The 25,841-nt window shown below is 35.8% G+C and overlaps 1 protein-coding gene and 1 pseudogene across 3 annotated transcripts in view; one reads left to right on the top strand and one right to left on the bottom strand.

Annotated features, from left to right (window-relative positions):
• The window catches only part of SPINT3 (serine peptidase inhibitor, Kunitz type 3), a 183,010-nt gene that overhangs the window by 54,066 nt on the left and 103,103 nt on the right, over positions 1 to 25,841 (bottom strand). The gene's annotated exons all lie outside the window — the stretch shown is intronic.
• On the top strand, positions 23,977 to 24,369 carry LOC141553368 (large ribosomal subunit protein eL27-like; annotated as a pseudogene).

Genomic DNA, 25,841 nt, shown 5'->3' with positions numbered 1-25,841 from the left:
AGGACTGAAAATACTATGTTTTGAACTACATTCAGTTCCCATAGTCCCCTCTCTAGGTGTAAATGGCTCTTTTCATCACTGAACAATTGAAACTGTGAACTAGATTCTTAAAGGGAAAGGGGGAGATTTTTTAAAAGTATCTAATATGTATTAGGCATTGGGCTAAAATGCTTTTACAAATATTACTTCATTTGTTAAGATATTAGGAGACACTCTATCTTCCAGCTCTAAGACCCAGCAAATAGGCTATGTCCTAAGCTTATCATAAAAGTATTTGGGTTCATCTCTGGAAGATCTCAGTTACAGTAAAATCCAAGATTGTTTCATACTAGCATCAAGTGGACTTTGAGCTTGGACATGTAGTTGCATTACTCATGTTTTTGTCATGAAGTTGTTCTATGAATCAAATTTGTCACATTGTTATTGTTCGCCCTCACTGTCAGGGCTACAATCTAGCCATAGGTATAAATACTGAGATCGCCTCCACAATACCTCAGGCTACCCCCACCACTAGAGGGCTCAGGCAGATGTGTCTTTGCTTGCAAGCCTTTCTCCTTAACTGTGAAATTAAATTTGATTACTGACTCTTTTGTCCCTGTCTTGTTTTGTTCAGCTCCTGCTACCTACAATTTAGAGACCAGTTCTAGTGTGGTTGACATTCTGTAATTCTGGGGATGGCAGGAAGACCTTGAGACAATATTGGGAGAATTCAAGTGGGAGTAAAGAATTGGATTTTTTTTTTTTTTAAATCCCATTTTCCAGCCTCAGATATTTTTGTTTGGAAAGAACCAAGGGCAAATCCTCATCTCGAAGATACAAGGAATCCTTATGGGCTGAGAGAGCCAGAAATATAATAGAAAATATCCAATGGGATATAAAATGAGAATACTTGGGTTCAAACCCAAGTTTGGGTTTGAACCCCTATAGTTTGATGTGACCTTGAGGCAATCTCTTAACTTTTCTGAGACCCAGTTTCCTAATAGGGGATGGTTTTGATGACTTTTAAATTCTCTCTAGCTCCAGAGTCTGTGATCTGTGGTCCTCTGGCGGTGGTGCTGGAAAGAATTCATTCAGAGAGGTCTATGGGAGGAGGCGGTAGTTGATGGTAAGAAGTAATAGAGAGGGATCGTGTCTTTGCTGCTCCCCAGGGATGGGAACTTTAGCAAGCTAACATTTCACTTTTCTCTGGGCTTATTTCCATTTCTTTCTCTGAAAAAAAGATGGGGCTAAATAGGACTTACAGCCTCTTCTGCCTTTATATCTGATATATGGTCTTACTTTCAAATGGGGCCTCCCTGAATTGGACTTGTAGCCAAAAGAATTTGTCACTGTCCCTGTCTGCCTTGTGTCTCTGAGCAAGTCACTTAAGCAAACTGAGTCTGTTTCTTTTTTTGTAAGATAAGAATAACAATTCCTGCATTACCTCCCTTACAAAGGGTAAAGAAAATGCTTTGTAAAACCTAAAGTGTTCAATGAACAGGGACTTTTAAAAATTAACTTTGCCCTCCAAATAGTTTCTGTAATCATGAATTAGATCATTTTTATTCAGTTGTTCAATTGTGACATACTCTTCTCAACTCCATGTGGTCTTTTCTTGGCAAAGACCCTGACCTTTCTTCTCCAGTGAATTATAGCAAACAGAAGTTAAATGCCTTGCCCTGGTCACCCAGCTGGTAATTAAAGCCAGATTGAACTCAGTTCTTCATGATTTCTGGTAGCTAAATGGTGAATTGTATAGAGGTCGGGTCTAGAGTCAGGAACACTCCTGAGTTCAATTCTGGTTTGAAACACTTATTAGCTATATAACCCTGGGTAAGTTACTTAACACATTATATGCCTCAGTTTCCTCATCTGTAACATGAGCTGGAGAAGAAATAGCAAACTATTCATGTATCTTTGCCAAGAAAATCCCAAATAGGTCTGACTGATGATTCCTCTCGGAATCAGGGAAACAAAGCATTCCATTCTAATTGGCCTTTGGCACCAATGTTTAGACATTGGCACGTATTTAACATTTAATATTAATAATTAATATTAAATATTAATATTTAATATTAATTATAATATTAATATTTAATTGGGCACCTATTTCTCAATGCTCCCCAACTTATGATGTAATCCTTTGTAGCAGAAACCTTCCATTCCAATCTCTCCAAATAGCAACAATCAATTAGATGCCTCCCCCTCCCCTTCTCAATGCTCTCTTACTTATGATGTAATTTCTTGTATAAAAGCTATGTACCTTTATTACTACTTTAGCCCTCCTACTATGAGCTTTGTCTTTCCTATCTCGTGATGGGATGGCTCATACTCTGGAGGTTTTCAATAAACAACTTTTCTGCCTTCTACTGAGTGATATCTGAGTAGTCAATTTGGGTAAGGGTCTTTTACATCCCTCACATGATCCTTGGCTCAGTCATCAAGGTGACATCCAGGATAGTGTCAGGGCCTTGGAACCAGGAAAACCTGAATTTTCTTCCTTCAATACTTAGCTTTGTGACCCCTGAAAACCTACTCTCATAAAAGCACTTCACATTTCCTCTGTGCTTCAGTTTTCTCTTCTGTAAGGTGAAGGTATTGGTCTAAAGGTTTCTTTCTAGCTCTGAAATCTATGCTTACTTGCACTACTGATCTCACAGGTTTGCTATGAAGAAAGTATTTTATGAACTGAAAAGCATCACTAAAATGAATCAGAATTATTTTGGGATAGAGAGGCAGCAGACTGAGGGCACCTGAGTTCAAGGTCCTAACTCTGCCCTTTTATAGAACCAGTGAATTCAGAGCTGGAAGCATTCAAATCCATGGTATTTCTTTGACACAGAATGAAAGGCCCCAAGGAGTAAGTAGGAGAGCCAGGATCTAGACCAAGTAACTTCCTCTCTTTGAGGTTCAACTTTGTTCTTTGTCAGAGGGAGATAGTAAGTAAGCCTTTCCTTCTCTCCTTTATTGAGGTATTATCAGGATTGTACTTTGTAAACTAAAGCAACATACTAAGGTGAATTGTGATCATAAGTCTGATTTTTTCCCTTCAGGGCCATTGGAAGGCACCTGCCAAAGGACACCCAATCCAAGAAGTTGTGACAAAGATGGCAAGTTATATAAGGTAGCCCTCAGTTGGAGCCATCCAGCCATAATTCCTTTATATTCATCTTTACTTAATAATAGTTATCATTTACATAGTGTTTACATACAACAATAGCTTCCATTTATTTAAGGCTTGAAATCAGTTCACAGAAACCATGGAAGGTTTCTGCTACAAAAGATTACATCATAAGTTGGGGACCATTGAGAAATAGGTGCCCAATTAAATATTAATATTAATAGTTAATATTAAATATCATTTCAATTTCACAATAATCCTGTTAAGTGCTATTTTTATCTCCATTTTGTTGATAAGGAAACTGAGACAGAGGATAAGGATTTGAACTCAGAAAGATAAACTCCAGGCCTGGTACTGAGGCCATCTTGATCTGAACCAGTGTCTCTTCCATAACCTCCCTAACAAGAGTGTTCATTGAGTGACTGCTCTTGAAAACTTTCAATGAGTAGGAACCCCAAGGCAGCCCATGACTCTTGGGTAACTGGAAGGATATTTGCTCTTCCCTTAGGTCTGACATTTGTCATTAAATTGTAAAGGTCAACTTGAATCTTTAGAGTTAGACAAAATCACACTAATCCTCTGCCACTCCCTGATGAGCTGCTAGAGTTCAAGGTTTTTGGACCAGCATTCCTTGGATCTGGTCATCATTTTTCTTTTTTTTTTTCTTTTTTTATCAACAGCTGGACAAACTCAAGAGAGAAAGCTGATTGGTCTATCCCCTGCTCTCTTCTTCTGGGCTCCAGGACCCCATGCTAAATCAGTCTTTCCATTCCTTCCTGGACTTCAAGCTCTTTCTCTCTGGGGTTGACCACAACTAGCCAAAGAATCAATAAGAAGATTGGTCCCTTTAGTAGCTGCATTGTGGCATTCTATCTTGGCAGCTTCCAGCCATGTGAGTGGGTTGTGGTTAGAAGTTTCCAGCATGTCTATTGGAGAGAGCATGTCTTTTCTGGGGAGAGAGGAGCAGCTAAAGAAATTGGGTTGAGTATTGGGCTATATACCTTGGGCAAGACTGCATAGCCTCAGAATCCCAATAAGAATAGAAACCTCATAAGTCACTTTATCTAGTCTACACCTTAGACAGATTTTCTTCTATAACTTCTTTGACAGGTGGTCATCCAGCCTCTATTTGAAGATACTTAATGGCTGGCTTCTCAGGCAAATCTATCTCACTATTAGAAAGCTCTAACTGGAACTGATTTTTTTCCCAAAAAATTTTATACATTTTATGTTTTAAAAAATTTTATTCTAATAGTATATTATTTTTCCAATTAACTATTAAGATAGTTTTTAACATTCAATTTTGTAAGATTTTGAGTTCCCAATTTTTGCTTCCTTCTTTTCTTACCTCTTCCCTCCTCAAGACAAGTAATCAGATATAGCTTATACATGTACATTCATTTTAAACATATTTCTATATGAGTCATCTTTGGAAAGAAAAATCAAAACAAAAGGCCAAAAACCATAAGCTAGGAGAAAAAACAAACCAAAACAAAAACATAAAAATACTGAGTTTTGCTCTGATTCAGTCTTCATAGTTCTTTCTCTGGAGGTTGATGGCATTTTCCATTACAAGTCTAGTGGAATTATCATTAGCAGAAAGGTGGGAAACAATTTTACAGGTAGTTTCTGATAAAGCCCTCATTTACAAAATATATAGAAAACTGACTCAAATTTATAAGAATACAAGCCATTCTCCAATTGATAAATGGTCAAAGAATATGAACAAACAATTTTCAGGTAAAGAAATTAAAGCCATTTATAGTAATATGAAAAAATTTTCTAAATCACTATTTATTAGGGAAATGCAAATTAAAACAACTCTGAGGTACCACTTCATATCTATCAGATTGGCTAAGATAACAGAAAAAATAATGATAAATGTTAAGCTGGATGTAAGAAAACTGGGACACTAATGCATTTTGCTGAGAAAAACTAAGTCTATCATAGTTGATTATCATATAATCTTGTTGTTACTATATACAGCATTGTCTTGGTTCTGCTCACTTCACTCAGTATCAGTTCATATAAGTCTTTCCAGACTTTTCTGAAATCTGACTGTTCATCATTTTTTACAGAACAATAGTATTCCATTACATTCACATACCATAGCTTATTCAGCCATTCCCCTACTATAGCCATCCATTCAATTTCCAGTTCCTTGCCACTACAAAAAGAGCAACTGCAAACATTTCTGCACATGTTTCCCTCTTTTATAATCTCTTTGGGATACAGACTCAGTAGTGCCACTGATGAATCAAAAATGTAGTTTTATAGCTATAGAAGGCAGAACTTTGGAGAAGTATAGTTGAAAGAAGTGTACTTGAAACAAGGTGGAACTCAGTGGAATTGATGAGATAATGGTTCTTTAATTCACATATATAACTAGTACTTAGTATGATGGTGTAATGGTTCTCTAAGTTCATACATAATCAGTATGCTGTAATGATGTAATTACAATAAGGTATATAAGGGCTAAGAAGGACTGGAAGATAGACATTCTATTTTTGACCAGCCTCTTGGTGGCTGTCTTGACTTCATCACTTCTCCACTAAGACCAAGAACTCGGGCTGATCACGAGGTCCTCCAGAAAGCTAGCCTGAACATTACATTTTGGACCCAATGGGGAGCCTCTTTGGATATAGTTCCAGATTGCTCTCCTTAACAGTTAGATCAGTTCACAACTCCAACAATGCATTAGTGTCCCAGTTTTCTCAATCCAGTTTAACATTTATCAATATCTTTTCCTGTTATCTTAGCCAATCTGATAGATATGTAGTGGTACCTCAGAATTGTTTTAATTTGCATTTCCCTAATAAATAGTGATTTAGATAATTTTTTTCATATTACTATAGATGGCTTTAATTTCTTTACCTGAAAATTGTTTGTTCATAATCTCTGACCATTTATCAATTGGAGAATGGCTTGTATTCTTATAAAGTTGAATCAGTTTTCTATGTATTTTATAAATGAGGCCTTTATCAGAAACTTCCTGTAAAATTGTTTCCTACCTTTCTGCTTCCCTTCTAGTCTTGGCTACATTGATTTTGTTTGTGTAAATCCTTTTTAATTTAATGTAATCAAAATGATCCATTTTGCATTTCATAATGTTATCTCTTTCTTGTTTGATCATATATTATTCCTTTCTCCAAAGATCTGACCAATAAATTATCATTTGCTTTTCTAATTTGCTTAGCAACATTTATGTCTAAATCATATACCCATTTTGATCTTGTGGCGCCCTCGTTAGCACCCTGGGTACCTTAGAATCAGCCATAGTCAGGATAAGCAAATTATTCTTGGTCTTTAGGGGTAGAAGTGAAGAGAGTGGACCAGTAGGATATCTGCAAGCTCATCTCTACATCTCTCTTGAAGAAGTGACCCTAGCTAGTCTCCCTCTACTTCCTACTCTCTCCCACAATTCTCTGTATGCACCAAATGATTGGGCCAGCACAGAATAGTGAGAAGAGCCATTTTCCAAGCATATTCTTATAGAATTGGTATGAGAGCAAGAATTAACAGGAAATAGATGAAGGAGGAGGGTTGGTAATTAGCCTCAAGTGCTCAATTATCTGACCTCAGTGCATTGACTCAAGAGTTCAGCCCTTTACAGATCTTATCTTGGTATGGGATGGGAGATCTTGGTCTATGCCTATTTTCTGCCATACTATTTTTGACTTTTTCCCATAATTTTTGGGAAATAGTGAGTTCTTACCCAGAAGTTGAGTCTTTGGGTTTAGCAAGCAGCAAATTACTGTAGTCATTGATTAAAAGTGATTTCTTATATCAAGCCAAATCAGGCTTGAGTGCAACTCTCACAATTCTGCATCCCATTCATTGCAGAATACAATCTTTCTTTTAAGATAGTCTTTCAAAAACTTGAGGGCATCAATCAAAACTCTTTTAAGTCTTCTCTTTTTCAGGATAAATATCTCTACTTATGCTCATGATTCTCTTATATATTAGGCACAAAACTTGGAACAGAGAGTGCTGACAAACTTGGGCACATCCAACTCATTCTCTATGTACCCTTAGGCATGAGTAGTCTTTTTAATTCCTATCATCTTTCTGGATGCCTTTCTTTGGATCCTTCCAGTTAATTAATGGCTCCACTAAAATATGGTGCCCAGACCTGAAGTCAATACTCCACATATGATCTACATAAGATAGAGGGCAGTGGGACCATCACTGAGGATTTAGAGAAGATGTTTAGATTTTTTTTTTTTTAAGTATTCATTTAAAACTTAAATGCAAAATAAGAAAAGCAAAATAGAAAGATAAAAAATTGTCTATTCCCAGCAGAATATCAAGGAGGATTCAAAATATGTTACAATATATTCTATATAAAGATAATAGGGGCAGCTAGGTGGTAGAGCACCAGCCTTGAATTCAGAAGGACCCGAGTTCAAATCTGGTCTCAGACACTTAACACTGCCTAGCTGTGTGACCCTGGGCTAGTCACTTAACCCCAGCCTCAGAAAAAGAAAAAAAAAACAGAAAAAAAAAATAATAGAAGATATAGTTCTCATAACTATCCATTTTTTCTTTCCTTCCTTATAGGTTTTCTTTTGTTCTCTGCTGTGCATTTTTAATTTTATTATTATTTTTCCTTTTCTCCTCCTTCCCACCTCTTCCAAGTAAGCATGGATATTCACATACATACACATATATACACACGAATATATATGTATGTATATACACATACAGTTAAAACAATATTAACATTGCAGACATATAATATAGATTTCTTTCTTGATTGAATCTTTTTTAAGTTTGACTTCGTCTGAGATCAGTTTTTTTTCCTAATAAATTCTATTCCTTATCATTGTTACTATGTGTGTACATGTATATATATATATATATATATATGTATGTATGTGTGTATGTGTATTTTTTCTATCGCTTCCAACTCTTCTATTTTATTTCTACCAATTTATGTGCCTTGCTATTACTTAACTTCCCCACCTCTACCCCCATATAGATCCCTCCCTTATCTTCTCCCAATCTTTTCCCTTCCTCTTTATTCCATTCCCATTAATCTACACACTTAATCCCACTCCCTTAATCTACACACCCTTCTATACCTCACCTAATCCTATTCCCTCCCCCCTTATTTCTTTATAGATTTTTGGAAGTTTTGAAACTCTTCTTAACATGTCTATATGTGTGTCTATATGTGTGTCTATATGTGTGTATGAACACATGCATATATGTACATATATGTATATACACATGCACACACATATATTGTTCCCTTTATAATCCATTCCTTATGTGAATAGTTTTTCAGAACTATCAACCCTCCTCCGTCAGCTATTTCCTGTTAGTTCTTGCTCTCATATCTCATTTGCACAGCATAATTACTATTTTTATCTTTTCCTGGATCCTTTTGCTTTTTAGAGTCACATCATACTCAGCTCTACCCAATCTTTCTTTTGGACTATCCTATATACTAATACTAATGTCAATCTTAAACACATAGTTTGCATTTCCACATGTAAAACATAAACAATTTGTCCTATTAAGTCTCTTGAAATTAGTCTTTGATGTTGACTCTTATATATTAAATATTCCATTGAGTTCAGGTTTGTTTGAGACAAAATCCTAAAAATCTGACAGTTAATTGCATATCAATTTTTTCATTCAATATTATACTTAATTTTGCTGGATATAATATTTTTTACCACAACCTTAATTCTTTTGATTATTCACATATAGTATTCCAGCAGCAGTGCTGCTTGCAAATTCTATGCAATTCTTTTATTTTATTTTACATTTTTTAAAATTTTATAATTATAAAATTTTTTTGACAGTATATATGCATGAGTAATTTTTTTTATAACATTATCACTTGTATTCATTTTTCCAAATTTCCCCCCCCCTCTACTCCCTCCCCTAGATGGCAGGCAATCCCATACATTTTATATGTGTTACAATATAACCTAGATACAATATATGTATGTAAATCCAATTTTCTTGTTGCACATTAAGTATTAGATTCCGAAGGTATAAGTAACTTGGGTAGATAGACAGTAGTGCTAACAATTAACATTCACTTCCCAGTGTTCCTTCTCTGGGTATAGTTGTTTCTGTCCATCATTGATCAACTGGAAGTGAGTTGGATCTTCTTTATGTTGAAGATTTCCACTTCCATCAGAATATATCTTCATACAGCATTGTTGTTGAAGTGTACAGCGATCTTCTGGTTCTATTCATTTCACTCAGCATCAGTTCACGTAAGTCTTTCCAAACCTTTCTGAATTCATCCTGCTGGTCACTTCTTACAGAGCAATAATATTCCATAACCTTCATATACCATAATTTACCCAACCATTCTCCAATTGATGGGCATCCATTCATCTTCCAGTTTCTAGCCACTATGAAAAGGGCTGCCACAAACATTTTGGCACATTTCCCTTTCCCCTCTTTAGTATTTCTTTGGGATATAAGCCCAATAACAGCACTGCTGGATCAAAGGGTATGCACAGTTTGATAACTTTTGGGGCATAGTTCCAAATTGCTCTTCAGAATGGCCGGATTCTTTCACAACTCCACCAACAATGTATTAGTGTCTCAGTTTTCCCACATCCCCTCCAACATTCATCATTATTTGTTCCTGTCATCTTAGCCAATCTGACAGGTGTTGTCTTAATTTGCATTTCTCTGATCAGTAGTGATTTGGAACACTTTTTCATATGAGTGGATATAGTTTCAATTCCATCATCTGAGAATTGTCTGTTCATTTCCTTTGACCATTTATCAATTGGAGAATGGTTTGATTTCTTATAAATTAGGGTCAGTTCTCTATATATTTTGGAAATGAGACCTTTATCAGAACCTATAGCTGTAAAAATATTTTCCCAATTTGTTGCTTCCCTTCTAATCTTGTTTACATTAGTATTGTTTGTACAGAAACTTTTTAGTTTGATGCAATCAAAATTTTTTAATTTGTGATCAATAATGGTCTCTAGTTCTCCTCTGGTCATAAATTCCTTCTTCCTCCACAGGTCTGAAAGGTAGACTATTCTCTGTTCCTCTAATCTATTTATGATCTCATTCTTTATGCCTAAATCATGGACCCATTCTGATCTTATCTTGGTATTTGGTGTTAAGTGTGGATCCATATCTAATTTCTGCCATTGCAATTCTTATTTTAGCTCTAGTACATTTAAATTGTTTTGTTGTTATTGTTGTTGTTATTGTTGCTTATAGAATTGTCTCCTAGATTTGGGGAGTTTCAAAATTTAGCAATGATAGGATTTCATCAGTGAATTTTTTCTATTTCTACTTTCCTCTCCTGTTTTATCACTTTGGGATAATTTTCTTTAACTATTCCCCTGTATTATTTTGTCAAGGTTCTATTTTTTGGTCACAGCTTTCAGGTAACCCAATTATTTTTATGTTTTCTTTTTTTGATCTGTTATCCATATCTGTTGTTTTTCATATAAGATGCTTCTTATTTTCTTCTATTTTTTTTCATTTTGTTTTATCTTTTAATGGTTTTTTATAACTTCACAGTTCTTCTCTTGCCCAATTCTAATTTTCAAAGAGTCATTTTCTTCTTTATGATTCTAGACTTTCTTTTCTAGTTGGTTGACTTTTCTTTTCATAATCCTGTTTTTTTTTTATTGTTCTTTTTATTTTTTAAAAGTTTTTCTTCAATCTCTCTTACTTGATTTTTAAAGGTTTTGTTTTTTTTAGTTCTATAAATTCTTTTTGAGTAGGTAATCATTTAATATTACTCTTTTTGGGTAGGAGAGGCTTTTTTACTTCAGTATCTTCCTCTAAAGATGAACCACACTCTTTTCTTTTCCCATAGTAACTTTCTATGTTTGAGCTCTTTCTCTTTTGCCTTTTCATTTTTTTAAATATAAAAATTTATTAGTGTAATCATCTCTTGTCCTTGGGTGGCTTTACTTCAGTTCTCCCTAGAACTCCAAACCAAGAACTCTATCCTTTTGTAAGTTCCTACAGCTAGCAGCTCTTGCTTTAGCATTCACCCTGCAACCCCACTGCTTCTGCACTCACCAGTGTGCTGGTTCTTTCTTTCCCAGGGCCCTGTGTTAGCAGCCCAGCTGGATTTGATGTTCTTTATCAATAAAGTTCCCTTAATCTTCTGAGAATCAGACCCCTGACTCCCCACACAGTCACGGAAATGAAAGTTCCTATGGTTTTGCTCTGAGGCTGCCTCTAAACCCAGCTAGCCCCAGTACTCCCAATTTGCTGTTTAAGCAGAGTTAACTTGGAGGTGTTTATATCTCACACTGGTTGGACCTCCATACTCCTGGTTTCTCCAGCTGTCCTAGGAGGACCCCTGTTCTGCCTCAAGTCTGATTTGTTTTTCACCTATCTATGTTCACCATGAGGGCCAAAATAGTTTTATTTGTGGGGGGAATTTGGAGTGCTTGGAATTTTCCATCGTCTTTCCAGAATCCTCCCCCCAGGTTTAGCTTTTTGATCTAGACTACTGATCACAAAGGAAAGGAGACAGCCTCTGAAAGCAGTGTACTATATAAAGTTTGATCTAGGGGCAGCTAAGTGGCGCAGTGGATAGAGCACCAGCCCTGAATTCAGGAGGACCCAAGTTCAAATCTGATCTCGGACACTTAACACTTCCTAGCTGTGTGACCCTGGGCAAATCACTTAACCCCAGCCTATTAAAAAAAAAAAAAAAGTTTGATTTAGGGATAGGTCCTCTAATTTAATTTTACCCCCTAAAATTCTGTAAAAATTGAAGAAAGTGAAGAACTGCCTAGATGAAGTTGATCTCTCACCATTCATACCCTAAATCCAACATAAATGGGAGACTTGGTAGGGACTACATAAGTGAAAATGGGTTGGGATTGAGCAAGTCACTGGGTTTCTGAGGGATGCCAGATTTGGCAACTCACCCATTGGTCCTTACTGAGCAATTTGGTGCCAGTTCTATTGCCCACACTCTTCTCTCTCCCAGGGAATAGGGCCTGAGAAATGAAGCCAAGTCCTCAAAAGTCATGAGGTTAGTGTGTATTTCCAATTGTATTCAAATGATAGCAGCACAGATCTATTGCATTCCTACATGAGTGTGTGCTTTCTCTGGATTCTTATCTTTTCTCTTGTCCTGGATTGAAATAAGGTGATCCTCACCTCCCTTTTTTGTTTAAAATGTGCATGTATATTCTATTAATACAAAACATCAGTGTCAAGTTAATCAAGGCAAACAGTTAAAGACTTTCCAGTTAATAAGGTTTATTTCCCATAGTTCATAGAATAATGTATTTGTAACCCAGAAGCCTTTTGTCTCAGAACATGCAGCTCAGAACATTTTTTTTTTTAAATGACCAACCCCTGGCATGAAATTTCTTTACAAATTAGAAATTAAGGGGCACCTAGGTGATACGGTGGATAAAGAACCAGCCCTGACCTCAAGAGGACTTGAGTTCAAATGTGACCTTAGACACTAACACTTCCTAACTGTGTGACCTTGGACAAAACATTTTAACCCAAATTGCCTCAGGAAAAAACCAGAACAAATTAGAAATTAATTATTAAAAATAATGAACAAATAGGAAATTAAAAATTACTAGTAGTCCACATTAAAAGAACGAAGGGCCTGGAACATGATATTCCGAAAGGCTAAGGAACTTGGTATGCAGCCAAGAATAACGTACCCAGCAAGAATAAGTATCGTTTTCCAGGGAAGAAGATGGACATTTAACGAAATAAATGAATTCCATCTATTTTTGATGAAAAAACCAGACCTACATAAAAGGTTTGATCTTCAAATACAGAACTCAAGAGATTTCTAAAAAGGTAAAAAGAAACCTTGAGAACTATACTTCTGCCAAAAAAATATGTAAAGAACAAATAGACTTCAGAAAATCATCCCCAGGATAATACACTATGACCAAGTGGGATTTATACCAGGAATGAAGGGCTGGTTTAATATTAGGAAAACTATTAGTATAATTGACCATATTAATAATCAAATTAATAAAAACCATATGATCATCTCAATAGATGCAGAAAAAGCATTTGATAAAATCCAACATCCATTCCTACTAAAAACGCTTGAGAGTATAGGAATAAATGGACTATTCCTTAAAATAATAAGGAGCATATATTTAAAACCTTTAGTAAACATCATATGTAATGGTGATAAACTAGAACTTTTCCCTGTAAGATCAGGAGTGAAACAAGGTTGCCCACTATCACCATTACTATTCAATATAGTACTAGAAACTCTAGCCTCGACAATAAGAGCCGAGAAAGAGATTCAAGGAATTAGAGTAGGAAATGAGGAAATCAAATTATCACTTTTCGCAGATGACATGATGGTATACTTAGAGAACCCCAAAGACTCTGCTAAAAAGCTATTAGAAATAATTCAGAATTTTAGCAAAGTTGCAGGATACAAAATAAATCCACATAAATCCTCAGTATTTTTATACAATACCAACACAATCCAACAGCAAGAGATACAAAGAGAAATTCCATTCAAAATAACAGTCGATAGTATAAAATATTTGGGAATATATCTACCAAAGGAGAGTGAGGAATTATATGAGCAAAATTACAAAACACTTGCCACAAAAATAAAGTCAGATTTAAATAATTGGAAAGACATTCAGTGCTCTTGGATAGGCCGAGCGAATATAATAAAGATGACAATTCTCCCCAAACTAATCTATTTATTTAGTGCTATACCAATCAGACTCCCAAGAAACTATTTTAATGACCTAGAGAAAATAACAACAAAATTCATATGGAAGAATAAAAGGTCGAGAATTGCAAGGGAACTAATGAAAAAAAAGTCAGAGGAAGGTGGTCTAAGTGTACCTGATTTAAAGCTATATTATAAAGCAACAATCACCAAAACCATTTGGTATTGGCTAAGAAATAGACTAGTTGATCAATGGCATAGGTTAGGTTCACAGGGCAAGATAGTGAATAAAAATAGCAATCTAATCTTTGACAAACCCAAAGATCCCAAATTTTGGGATAAGAATTCATTATTTGACAAAAACTGCTGGGAAAACTGGAAATTAGTATGGCAGAAACTAGGCATGAACACACATTTAACACCACATACTAAGATTAGATCAAAATGGATCCAAAATTTAGGCATAAAGAACGAAATCATAAATAAATTGGAGGAACATGGGATGGTTTACCTCTCAGACTTGTGGAGGAGGAAGGAGTTTGTGTCCAAGGGAGAACTAGAGACCATTATTGATCACAAAATAGAAAATTTTGATTACACCAAATTAAAAAGTTTCTGCACAAACAAAACTAATGCAAACAAGATTAGAAGGGAAGTAACAAATTGGGAAACCATTTTTACAGTTAAAGGTTCTGATAAAGGCCTCATCTCTAAAATATACAGAGAATTGACTTTAATTTATAAGAAATCAAGCCATTCTCCAATTGATAAATGGTCAAAGGATATGAACAGACAATTTTCAGATGATGAAATTAAAACTATTTCCACTCATATGAAAGTGTTCCAAATCACTATTGATCAGAGAAATGCAAATTAAGACAACTCTGAGGTATCATTACACACCTGTCAGATTGGCTAAGATGACAGGAACAAATAACGATGAATGTTGGAGGGGATGTGGGAAAACTGGGACACTGATGCATTGTTGGTGGAGTTGTGAAAGAATCCAACCATTCTGGAGAGGCTTGGAGAGACTTACATCAACTGATGCTAAGTGAAACGAGCAGAACCAGAAGATCATTATACACTTCAACAATGATACTGTAAGAGGATGTATGCTGATGGAAGTGGATTTCTTCAACATAGAGAAGAGCTAATCCAATTCCAATTGATTAATGATGGACAGAATCAGCTACATCCAGAAAAGGAACACTGGGAAATGAGTGTAAACTGTTATTTTTACCTTCTGAATCCAATTCTTCCTGTGCAACAAAAAATTCAGTTCTACACACATATATTGTATCTAGAATATATTGTAATATATTTAACATGTATAAGACTGCTTGCCATCTGGGGGAGGGGGTTGGGGGAGGAAGGGAAAAAATCTGAATAGAAGTAAGTGCAAGGGATAATGTTGTAAAAAATTACCCATGCATATGTACTGTCAAAAAAAAGTTATAATTATAAAATAATATAAAAATTAAATTAAAAAAATTACTAAGACATTCTCTTTAATTTTCATTTCACAACAGATTTCATGAAGATCCTTACAAAATACAATGCTTGTTTTTGTTTCAAAATTTATTTTCATTGCATGCTTTTAATGATTAGATTATTAAGTATGCCAATGAATTTTTTTTTTAAGGAGAGTCAAGACCTGAGATTTCATTGATTCCTATTTAGGAAAGTCCCTCTGCCAACTTGGAAATATTCTTAATTTTAACTATTACAAAGCCCAGGGGGAGAAAGGGGTACTGAGATATTGTTATTAGTCCAGCTGTATTAAGATCAAGTGTTTGAAATCACCATGTAAGGAAGCAGGTGAATTTCACAAAAGTAATTCATGATTCCAAACCTTAAAGATATTTTATACAATAGCATCAGCATGGCAATAAATTTTTGCCACATAAAACAAAACATATTTACAAACCACTTATCATAATGCTCACTGAGAATTATATAAACTTAATAGAATTGACAACAGTAAATATAAGGGAAATGCATTCAAAATATTTGTGGAGATCATCCTTTTCAAATAAAACTCTTTTGTTTGATTTTTTAATTTAGAAAACTAAAGATCAATATAATTTTGTCAGCCATCAGTTAGTAGCATCTCCCAAACTACACTTGAGCTAATTTCTATTATCAGCAAAAAAGATAGCAGGATATTTTCACTGATGTGGATGAAGTACAATTTCTTCAGTAAACTCAGCAAGAATTGTTATGGGGCAAAATGGACTTTCAAGTGAAAAATATTGAAAAACAAACCCACAAAATCTTATCGAATAAACAAGAGATCTATATTTTTAAAATAGTATTTTATTGTTTTCCCAATTACATATCAAGGCAATTTTTAATATTTTTTAAACATGATTTTGAGCTCCAAATTTTTTCCCTCCCTCCATCTCTTCCTTCTTCCTAAAATGGTAGGCAATTTAATATAAGTTATACATTTGCTATTATATAAAACATTTCTCTATAAGTCACAGTTTTGAAAGAATAAATAGAACAAAAGGAAAAAAAAAACAAAAAAGAATAAAATAAGTGAAAATAGTATATTTGGAACTGCATTTGAAGTCCATCAGTTCTTTATCTGCATGTGGATAGCATTTTCCATCCTGAGTCCTTTGTCAACCTGATCATTGTATTTTTTTGAGAAGAGCTGAGTTATTCAGAGTTGATTATTGCACAATGTTGCTAATACTGTATACAATGTTTTCCTGGTTCCGCTCATTTTACTTTGTATCAATTCATGATTCTATGCTTAAATCTGTCTACTTATTTCTTATTGCACAATACTATTCCACTACATTCATATGCTACAACTTGTTCAGTCATTCCTTAATTTATGGGTATTTCCTCAAATTTCAGCATTTTGCCACCACAAAAAAGGATGATATAAATATTTTTGAACATGTATGTCCTTCCCCACATATACTTTTCATCATCTCTTTGGGATATAGATCTACTAGTGGCATTGCTGGATCAATCACAGTTTGGTTGCCTTTTGAATACAGTTCTAAATTACTCTCCAGAATGGTTGGCTCAGTTCACAGTTCTACCAACAGTGCATTAGTTATTGCATTTCCCCCCACATTTTCCCCAATATTTATCATTTCCTTCTTTTTGGTAATATTAGCCAATCTGATAGGTGTGAGATAGGTCCTCAGAGTTGTTTCAATTTGAATTTCTCTAACCAAAAATGATTTAGGTAGATAGCTTTGATTTCTTCATCTGAAAACTACATGTCCATATCGTTTGACCATTTATCCATTGGGGAACAACTTGTCTTCTCATAAATTTGACTCAGTTCTTTATATATTTGAGATATGAGACCTTTGTCAAAGCATTTGTTGAAAAGATTATTTCCCAACTTTGGTTTCCTTTTAATCTTGATTGCTTTGTTTTGTTGTTGTTTGTTTTTGGCTTGTTTGTGCAAAAGCTTTTTAATTTAATATGATCAAAATTATTTACATTTCATAATGCTTTCTATCTCTTATTTCGTCATGAATTTGTTATTCATTTAACTTCTCCTTTAAGAATTTGAATGCCATACCACTTTATACATGTATGTTTAGTATTGTTATTATTTCATTGTTTATGGTACTTTTTACCAAAATGCATATTCCTTCTTTATCTCTTATATATTATATTTTCTTTTTTTGATCTGTTTTCCAGATCAGAGTTGGTTTTTTTTTCATTCTTTATTTCATTATTTCTTGGATTCATCTGACTTTGCTGGTTTCCCTTTATCCAATACTGGTTTTCCTTTTCTAGTTGGTTGGCTTTCTTTTCATAATCTTCTTGTTTTTCTTTTGTTAATTTTTTTTTATTTTTTCCTTTATTCTTTCACATTTGATTTTTAAAGTCTCTGAGTTCTTCAATGGATTCTTTTTAGGCAGGAGACTCTTTGGGATAGGAGAGGCTCCTTTTGCTCCAGTGGCCTCCTCTGAAGATAAACCTCAGTCTTTGTTAGGATTACATGGTAATAACTCAGGTTGTCTAAACAATTCTCTAGCTCAGAATTCACACCTTTGGTTCAGGCCTTTGAAAGGAGTTTACACCTTTGGACTTCTGGGTGGGAAGGGGGGGAGTTTACAAGTTTAAAGGAGTTTGCACCTTTAAGAGGAGAAAGTTCATTGGTTGAAGTATTTTCTCACAAGCCCCTGAGTTGTCACATGCCCACTCTCTGCAAGGATAAAAGAAGACAACATTGGGCCTGGACAAGCAGTCTGGATTGGGGAAGGACAAGAGCTAGAGGAGATTCAGAGCCAGGCTTCAGGAAGAAGAGAATTCAAGATACTACCTTCACTCTGGCTGGAGGCTCCAGAAGCCTCTTAAGAAACCTGCTCACAGAGGAAAAGATTCACAGAGAAAAGACTCCTTCTCCTAGAGAAGGATTACAACTGAGAGACGATCAGAACATTACATATTCCCATAGTAATTTTCTATGATTGAGTTCTTTCTCTGCTCATTTTTATTTATTTTTTTATAGCAGCTTGGAAAATGGGCTAGTGAGGTTCCTAAAGCAAGAGAGAACAACTGGGGAGGGTAATTGAGTCACAAATACAGAATGTCATCACAAAACACAACCCAAGTACAATTATCCTTTTCACAATGAGAATTTTCCCATTGTGCCTTCAACATATCAGGAGTCAGCATAAGAAATTAAATGGGAATTTGGGGAATGTTTTGAGGAAGCCAGAGATGACACGCAAAGGCCAGCGGCAGACACAGAAAAAGTTTAGAAACTCAGACGTGCAGGAAACACATGTATAGTATTGAATAATATAAATATATTTTATCTTTTAATAACATAAACAATTCACATTTCTCTAGTTCAACAGTAGAGCTAAATTTTTTATATTGATTTTCCAGATTGTGGGGAGTGTGTATCAGGCACGCTCTTCAAAGTAGCCCATGACACCTTGTTTAACCACACCCCCAAGGGATATAGCAGTGACTAACATTGAGCAATAAACAAAAATTTGACTAAATTATAATAAAAAGGGTTGGTAAATCTCATGCCAGCCACCGCGGTCATACGATTAACTCAAATTAACAGAAGAACAGGGTAAAGTGTGTTTAAGCAAAATATCCATTCAATAAGGTTAAAAATTAACTGTGCTGTAATACACCCTCCCCTAAGCCAGTAATGTGGAAGTGATAATTATATGTTAATTCCAACCAATGCACTTCCTACAATGCTATAAAACACTGTCAAATTGGGAAAAAAATAACCTGACATAAGTGAGATATATTTCATTGCATAGCCATTTGGTATTTTCTTGGTAAAGATACTGGACTGGTTTGCCATTTCCTTCTCCAGATCATTTCACAGATGAGCAAATTGAGGCAAACAGGGTAAAGTGACTTGTCCCAAGTCAGATAGCCAGTAAGTGTCTGAGGGCAGATTTGAACTCAGGAAGATGAGTCTTTCTGACTCCAAGCCGGGTACTCTACTGTGGACATAACGGTCCAGGATATAGAGCAGTGGGTATTTAAATGAATTCTTCATTCAGGGTAAAAAAAGAAGGGTTGGTTATTTTTTATAGTCTAAACAGATAAATGTTAACTTTACTTTATTTCCAAATATGGTTGCTCTATTTCTAGAGGGTTCTGATATTCATCTTTTTGTTTCTAGTGCCTTAAGCCTCATTTTCTCCATTAGTAAAAGGAGAACAATAACTTTATCTCCACAAGATGCTTTTAGGTTTCATTATCCTCTAAAAAGCAGTGGGCAAAACAGAGCAGAAAGCAGCATTTGAACGAATAGATTTTCCCTCTCTTGTTTTTTTTGTCTTGTTAGGATGTTCTCTATCGTTCTTTCTCTTTGTATCTGTCTCTGCCTATCTCAGTCCCTGTCTCTCAGTGTATCTCTCTCTGCTATCTCTCTTTGTCTCTGTTTCTCTCTATCTCTATATCTGTCTCTCTCTGTGTGTGTGTCTCTCTCTCTCATCTATTCTCCTGCCTTCAATTATCAATAAAGCACAAGACTGAACTGAAATCCCACATCACCAACTCTATTTGTTCAACATTCCTATCATGAATTAGCATTTTAAACCTAAGATGATCAAAATGGAATTAATTATCTTTCCCTGCCTAAATCTACCCATCCTTCAGACTTTCCGTTTCTTTTGGGATCATCACCATTTTTCTAATATCTCAGGCTGATAACTTAAGTATCATGTCTCATTGTACTCTAACCCCATATTCAATCATTTGCCAAGCCTTATTAATCCTATTTCTAAAATCTTTATTCCATCTTTGTGCGTGCACAAAATAAAAAAGTAATTTGGAGAATGCAGAATACTAGTACCTAGTAGTATAACAAAAGGCATCTAATAGTAGATGGCATTTAAATAGAGTCTTAAAGGGAACTAGGGCACCAGAACATTCCAGGTATGGTGGACAGTCTGTGGAAGTTATGGAGTCGGGAGATTGTCTATGTGAGGAACAGGAAGTTTGCCAGTTTGAATGTACCACAGAGTAGATTAAGAGGAGTAAGGTGCAATAATACCATAAAGATAGGCTGGAGCCAGATAATAGAGGGCTTTAAATGCCAGACAAAGGAGTCTGTCTTTAATCTTAGAAGCAATAAGAAATGATTGAAGTTTCCTGAACAGGGAAGTTACATGGTCATATAATTTCAATTTGGCAGGTATAGAGAAGAAGAATTGAAGAGGGTAGGAAAAAATGGCAAAGAAAACTCATTAGGAATTTATGCAATGTGAGAAGTGATCAGGATCTGAATGAGGCAGTTTTCAAGAGAGCAAAGAGAAGGTAATAGATGCAAGAGAGGTTATAAATATAGGATCAACAAGTCTTGGCAATTGATTAGATATTTGGAGTTAGGGAGAGTAAAGAGACAAAGGTGGATCCTTTGAGGTCACATATGAAGGTTGCTGGAAGAACACAAAAATACAGGGTTAGTGAAAAGGTTAAGTTTGGGGAGGAAAAATCTTGTTTTAAATATATTAAATTTGAGATATCTATGGAACATCTATATGGAGATAACAATTAGGCAGCTGGCTAAGGATTAGATTAAGGCTAAGATTAGATATTGATTTTGGAATCATCTAAACATAGATAATATTTTATTTCATGGGAGCTGATGAGACACAAAAAGAGTAAAAAACACAGGAAAGCAATCTGAGATAATCCCATGTATTAGGTGTGGAAACATAGACTGGCATAAAGCTAGGGTCATGAGGGAAGGGGAAAGGGCCAGTGAGAATGTCCTCTACAGGTGTCCCATCACTCCTGGCCAATGCTCCATAGAAGTCTATACATGGGAGATAGATAATGAACCTGCAAAGAAGATTTAGTTAAGTAAGTAGGAAGAGAAGCAAGACAGAGGACTGTAAAAAAATCCAGACTAAGGAAAATATCCAGAAGGAAGGAGTAGTCAACTGTGATAAATGATGCAGGTCTAGGCAGCTATGTTATAACTTGGGCAAATCATTTAACCTCTCAGTCTCAGTTTCTTCATCTGTAAAACAGGGATAATAACACCATTCTAACACGATTGTTGTAAAGATCAAATGAGACAACAGATAACATCTTTGCAAAACTTTAAGGCTGTATAAATTCTAGTTATTGTTATGAGATCTGATTTCCTTTTCTCATTCGTCTTCATTTTTTAATGACCTGAAGCATTTCACACTATTGGTCACCTTTTCCTCCTGGATACTCTTTCATCTTGAGGTCTTAGTGATTAATACTGGTGTCTCTTGGTTTTTCACCTTCCTATAAGACAGTTCCTCACTTTTCATTATTCTATCTCCATCTAGGTCACACCCATTAACCATGATTGTCCCTCAAAACCTAGTTGAAAAATTGATCATCAATAAGGAGCATGCCAGATGGGGACTTATAAGCAACAATATTAGGAAAAAACTCAACTTCTCAGAATTACCCCCTAGAACTCTAAGGGGAACAATTATTAACTTTGCCTTTGGGGATTCAATCTTCCAATGTTGGTAGTTATTGGGAAAGTAGGCCTGTAGGGGATGCTAAATATCAACTCCTAGATGCAGACTTGTCTTTTCTCTATATACTATCTTGCTTGGTAAGCTCAGCAGTTCCCATGGGTAAAATTATAATTTCTATGTATCTGAGCCCTAATCTCTTTCCTGACCTCTAGTCCCTCAATGCCAACTGTATATTAGGCATTTCTAACTCACAATGTCCAAGATAGGACCCATCTTTTATCCCAAATCCTCTCTCTTTCAAAACATTCCTATCATTATAAAGGTTACCACCATCCTTATGCTCACTTAGGTTTGCAAACTTAATGTCATTCTTAACTCCTCAACTCATTTATCCCACATAACCAATTTGTTTCTAATCTTATTGTATTTTCTGATGTAAAGGAAATTTTGATTTTCATATTAATAGATATGATATGTGTAATGAATATACTAATAATCTAAATTTTTCAGAGCTACCATTTTTTTTCTATCAGATTCTGACTTTGGAGTCTTACAATATAGCTTGAAATGATCAATCAATTTTTGACAATGCTTTCTTGTACATGTTAAGTAATGTGAATAAAAGATTGCAGAATCCATTCCCATGAAAGAATTCTGGTCCTTTCCCTCACCAAGTAAGGGAAATTTGAAATAATCATTTAAGAATTGCTTCCACAAGACTAGAGAACACTCATATTGCCCTGCACCTGTAGGCTTGTCTTGGGAAACCACTTAGTCTTTCCTTTCCCACTTATGATTTATGTATAAAAATCTCTGCATTTATTTTAGCAGGAAAGGTCTCTTTCCTAGGAGAACTTCCAGTTAGCAAACCATATTACTCACTCTGAAAGTGATTAACTAAACCACTACTTGATCTCTAGAAATAGGTCTTTAGGCCTGTTTTATGCAGATCCAGCTATTCAAAGTTGAGAAACTGATTCAGTAAAATTCTGTTAATATTAATTAGTAGCAGCAGTTTTAAGGGGTGGTTGTAGAAACAAAGTCTCAATCTTTTCAGTATCTGAGAGAAGAACTGGGTTCCACTGGACTTTTTTCTATCCGGCACCTATCTGACAAATTCAATGTTCTGACTATTGCTGGGCCCAGTCTTATTGGGCCCAGAGTTTTATTGAGCCTACTTTTCATTTTGAGGCATATTCTAGGACCTTTTCCTGACCCAGACCACTTTGTTAAGGCCTGTTTTTGCATGGCTGGGCTTTATGTCTATCTCTTCTCTTTTATAAATATATGTCCAGTTAAGGACTACAATTTTTATTTTCTGCCTTGGGGGAGAAATGCTTATATTATTGGTTTTATGTGTGTTTGAAATCAGATTGAAATTAAGATTTAAATTGTGGGCTTGGTTAGAGTTATAGAATGTTTGCTTTTGTAATTCAAGTGTGTCGCTAACACTGTGTAATCTTGAACTTGTATATTTGTGTTGTTATCTTCCTTTACAGTGCACTTGCATCTGTGTATTGTGTGTACTTGTTAGTTAAGTGATGTTATTATCTTTGGGTGTCTACCTTTAAAATGGGATAGATATGTGGTGTGGACAAAAGAGAAGTAGAAACAGTACCTATTCACTCTCCCCGAGAATGTATATATGTGCCTTTCAAATGCAAAAGAAATATGGCTCTGACTGTCCCCTCATATATTGGCAGGATTGGGTTGATTTGAATAGGGATGATGCTATACTTTGTTGGCCCCATTGGAATGGTTTTTTTTAAGACCAAATTAGAGTATTTAAAGCAGAAACTGGTGAATAAGATAATAGCCTCTTGAATGGGATAGCTATAATAAATGGTATTCAGAGGCAAAGGAAAGAAAGAGTCTGAATTAGAATTAGTGAAAGAAAGGATTAAATCATTTGAACATCTTCTCTTTAATAGCTCCCAAATTACCCAACTATCTAAATTATACCCAACTTTACCAAAGGTAAAGCTCCCCAGTTTCTATGTTCTCTTTCAAGGTGAAAACCAAAATTTCATGGAAAAAACCCCAAGAACAGTAACTTGATTAGGGTTTCAAGTCCTGGCAGTGTGGAAAACTCCGGACTATTGTCACAAAGAACTCCCTACCCCAGAGAGGATCATCCCATAGGCTTTGCTGAGTAGTTTTAACTCACCCCGTATTCATATAGACCTGGGTATCCAAATTTGTATGAACTCATGTTTGCCTTAGTCAAGAAAGGGCAGACTAAGAATTGGTATCAAAAAGCTGGCTAGGAGGAGCAGCCTATTTGGTGACAGAATGTTGATAAGTTCATGAAACCTGAGAAGGTGGTGCTGGTCTTAGCCTGGAGGTACTCAGGTAGAAACCTATCATCATGAAGAACATTGATGAAGGGACCTTGGAAGGCTCAACAACTATGCCTTAGTAGCAGGTATTGCCTGTTACCCTCACAAAGTGACTTTAGCAATGGGAAAAAAGAAGATTGCCAAGAGATCTAAAATCAAATCTCTGGGAAAGTTTACAACTACAATCACTTATGGTCACTAGATATCCTGTGGTTATCCCATTGGACAAAAGTTGTCACCAAGGATGTGTTCCATGACTCTTTACTAAAGCATAAAGCAAGGAGAGAGTTCAAGGTCAAGTTTGAGGAAGGATACAAGATGGGCAAAAACAAGTGGTTCTTTCAGAAGCTATAGTTATAGAACTACTCTCTTGGTCAGTAAATAAAATGTTTATTAAAAATGAAAAAAAAAAAAAGCTGGTTGGAATGAACTTAAGGCAGATTGGGATTCCAATGGGCAATGTAAAGAGTATTACCAACTTGCCCAAATTATGGGTGAAAAGCTCCTTAAGGCCATATCCCCAAAGTTCCTTTAGGAGTTCCTTTAACCCATTGATTTAACAAAGGCCTTAGATACAAAACAGAAATTAATCAGTTCTCTGACATTTTACTCAAGCTATGTTGTAAGACTCTGACAAAAGGCAGAACCAAACATACAGACAATAGATGGAATTATAGAGGCAGATTTTGACCTAAAATAAGGAAAAAATTCCTAAAGACTAGAACTGTCTCACTGTGGAATGGATTGCCTCAAGAGATAGTGAGCTGGTCTTTACAGGAAAGAAAACTTCAGGTGCAAATTGATACCCTCCATAGAGAAAGTTGTTGAGGGGATTCCAAGTTGAGGTTTGGTTTGACCTGTGGGATTCCTTCCAATTCTGAAAGTCTATAGTTCAAGAAGACAGGTGCCTGGCTTAAAACAGTTTACCTTCATGTCATGGAAAATATGTAAACATGTAAAAGAAATGCATAAATCAGCCTACTATTCATTACAGTTGAAGGCAGAATATGCCAAGGTCAGGACAGGGAGTGTGGCTGAACAGGCAGGAGTGATTAGAAATGGGTGGAGGAGGACTGAGAGCCAAGACTGGAAGGAGAAAAGGGGGGAGGACAGCAGAACTAGAGACCAGGGCAGGCGGGGAGAATAGCTCGTCCAAAAATTGCAAGTGGGAGCCAGCAAGTGCTGGGAGGGAACTAGAGACATTTTAGCCTGGCTGGATTGGAGGGCAGGGGGCCAGATTGTCACAGAAGATGAAGTCAGTCAGATGAGGGACTGCCAGGCAGGGAAGGACCTTGAGGCACATGATAGGAACCTGGATCCAAATCAGAGACCATCTGTCCCTTTAGCCTTTTGCCAAAGGATTCCCTGAACTAAGATATTTCTAGCTTTCAGTTATACAGGGGAATGTTTTCCTCACTTCCATGGATAGCTCAGATTAGTTTGCTTCTAAGGACTCAATATTTGTGTCCTTGAGCTGATGTTTGTATGCCTAGATAGCCATTTCTGCTCCCCTTTTAGGACTGTCTTGTTACCCCAGATAATATTTCTGATAAGAATCAAACTGTGTCCGAAGCACAGCCCTCCTTCTCTTCCCCAGTCTCTGCTCCTGCAGATGCTCTGTTCAGGGAGTGAGAATCAAGTACTCAAGTTGTGCCCAGCACTGTGTGGTTCAAAAGGGAGGCTCAAAAGAAAAACTGATCAGGTTTTTGGCATCTCACAGGGAGTCAGCTGGAAAGAATAATAATAGCTAGCATTTATATGATACTTTAAGGTTGGCAAAATGCTTTAGATAAATGGGATGATAAATTTTATATAGTACAATGCAT

This window comes from Sminthopsis crassicaudata, chromosome 2 (genome assembly GCF_048593235.1).
Source record: "Sminthopsis crassicaudata isolate SCR6 chromosome 2, ASM4859323v1, whole genome shotgun sequence".
In the NCBI taxonomy this organism is placed as follows: domain Eukaryota; kingdom Metazoa; phylum Chordata; class Mammalia; order Dasyuromorphia; family Dasyuridae; genus Sminthopsis; species Sminthopsis crassicaudata.
Note: the sequence above shows the minus strand (reverse complement) of the source record. Positions and strands in the feature narration are given on the sequence as shown.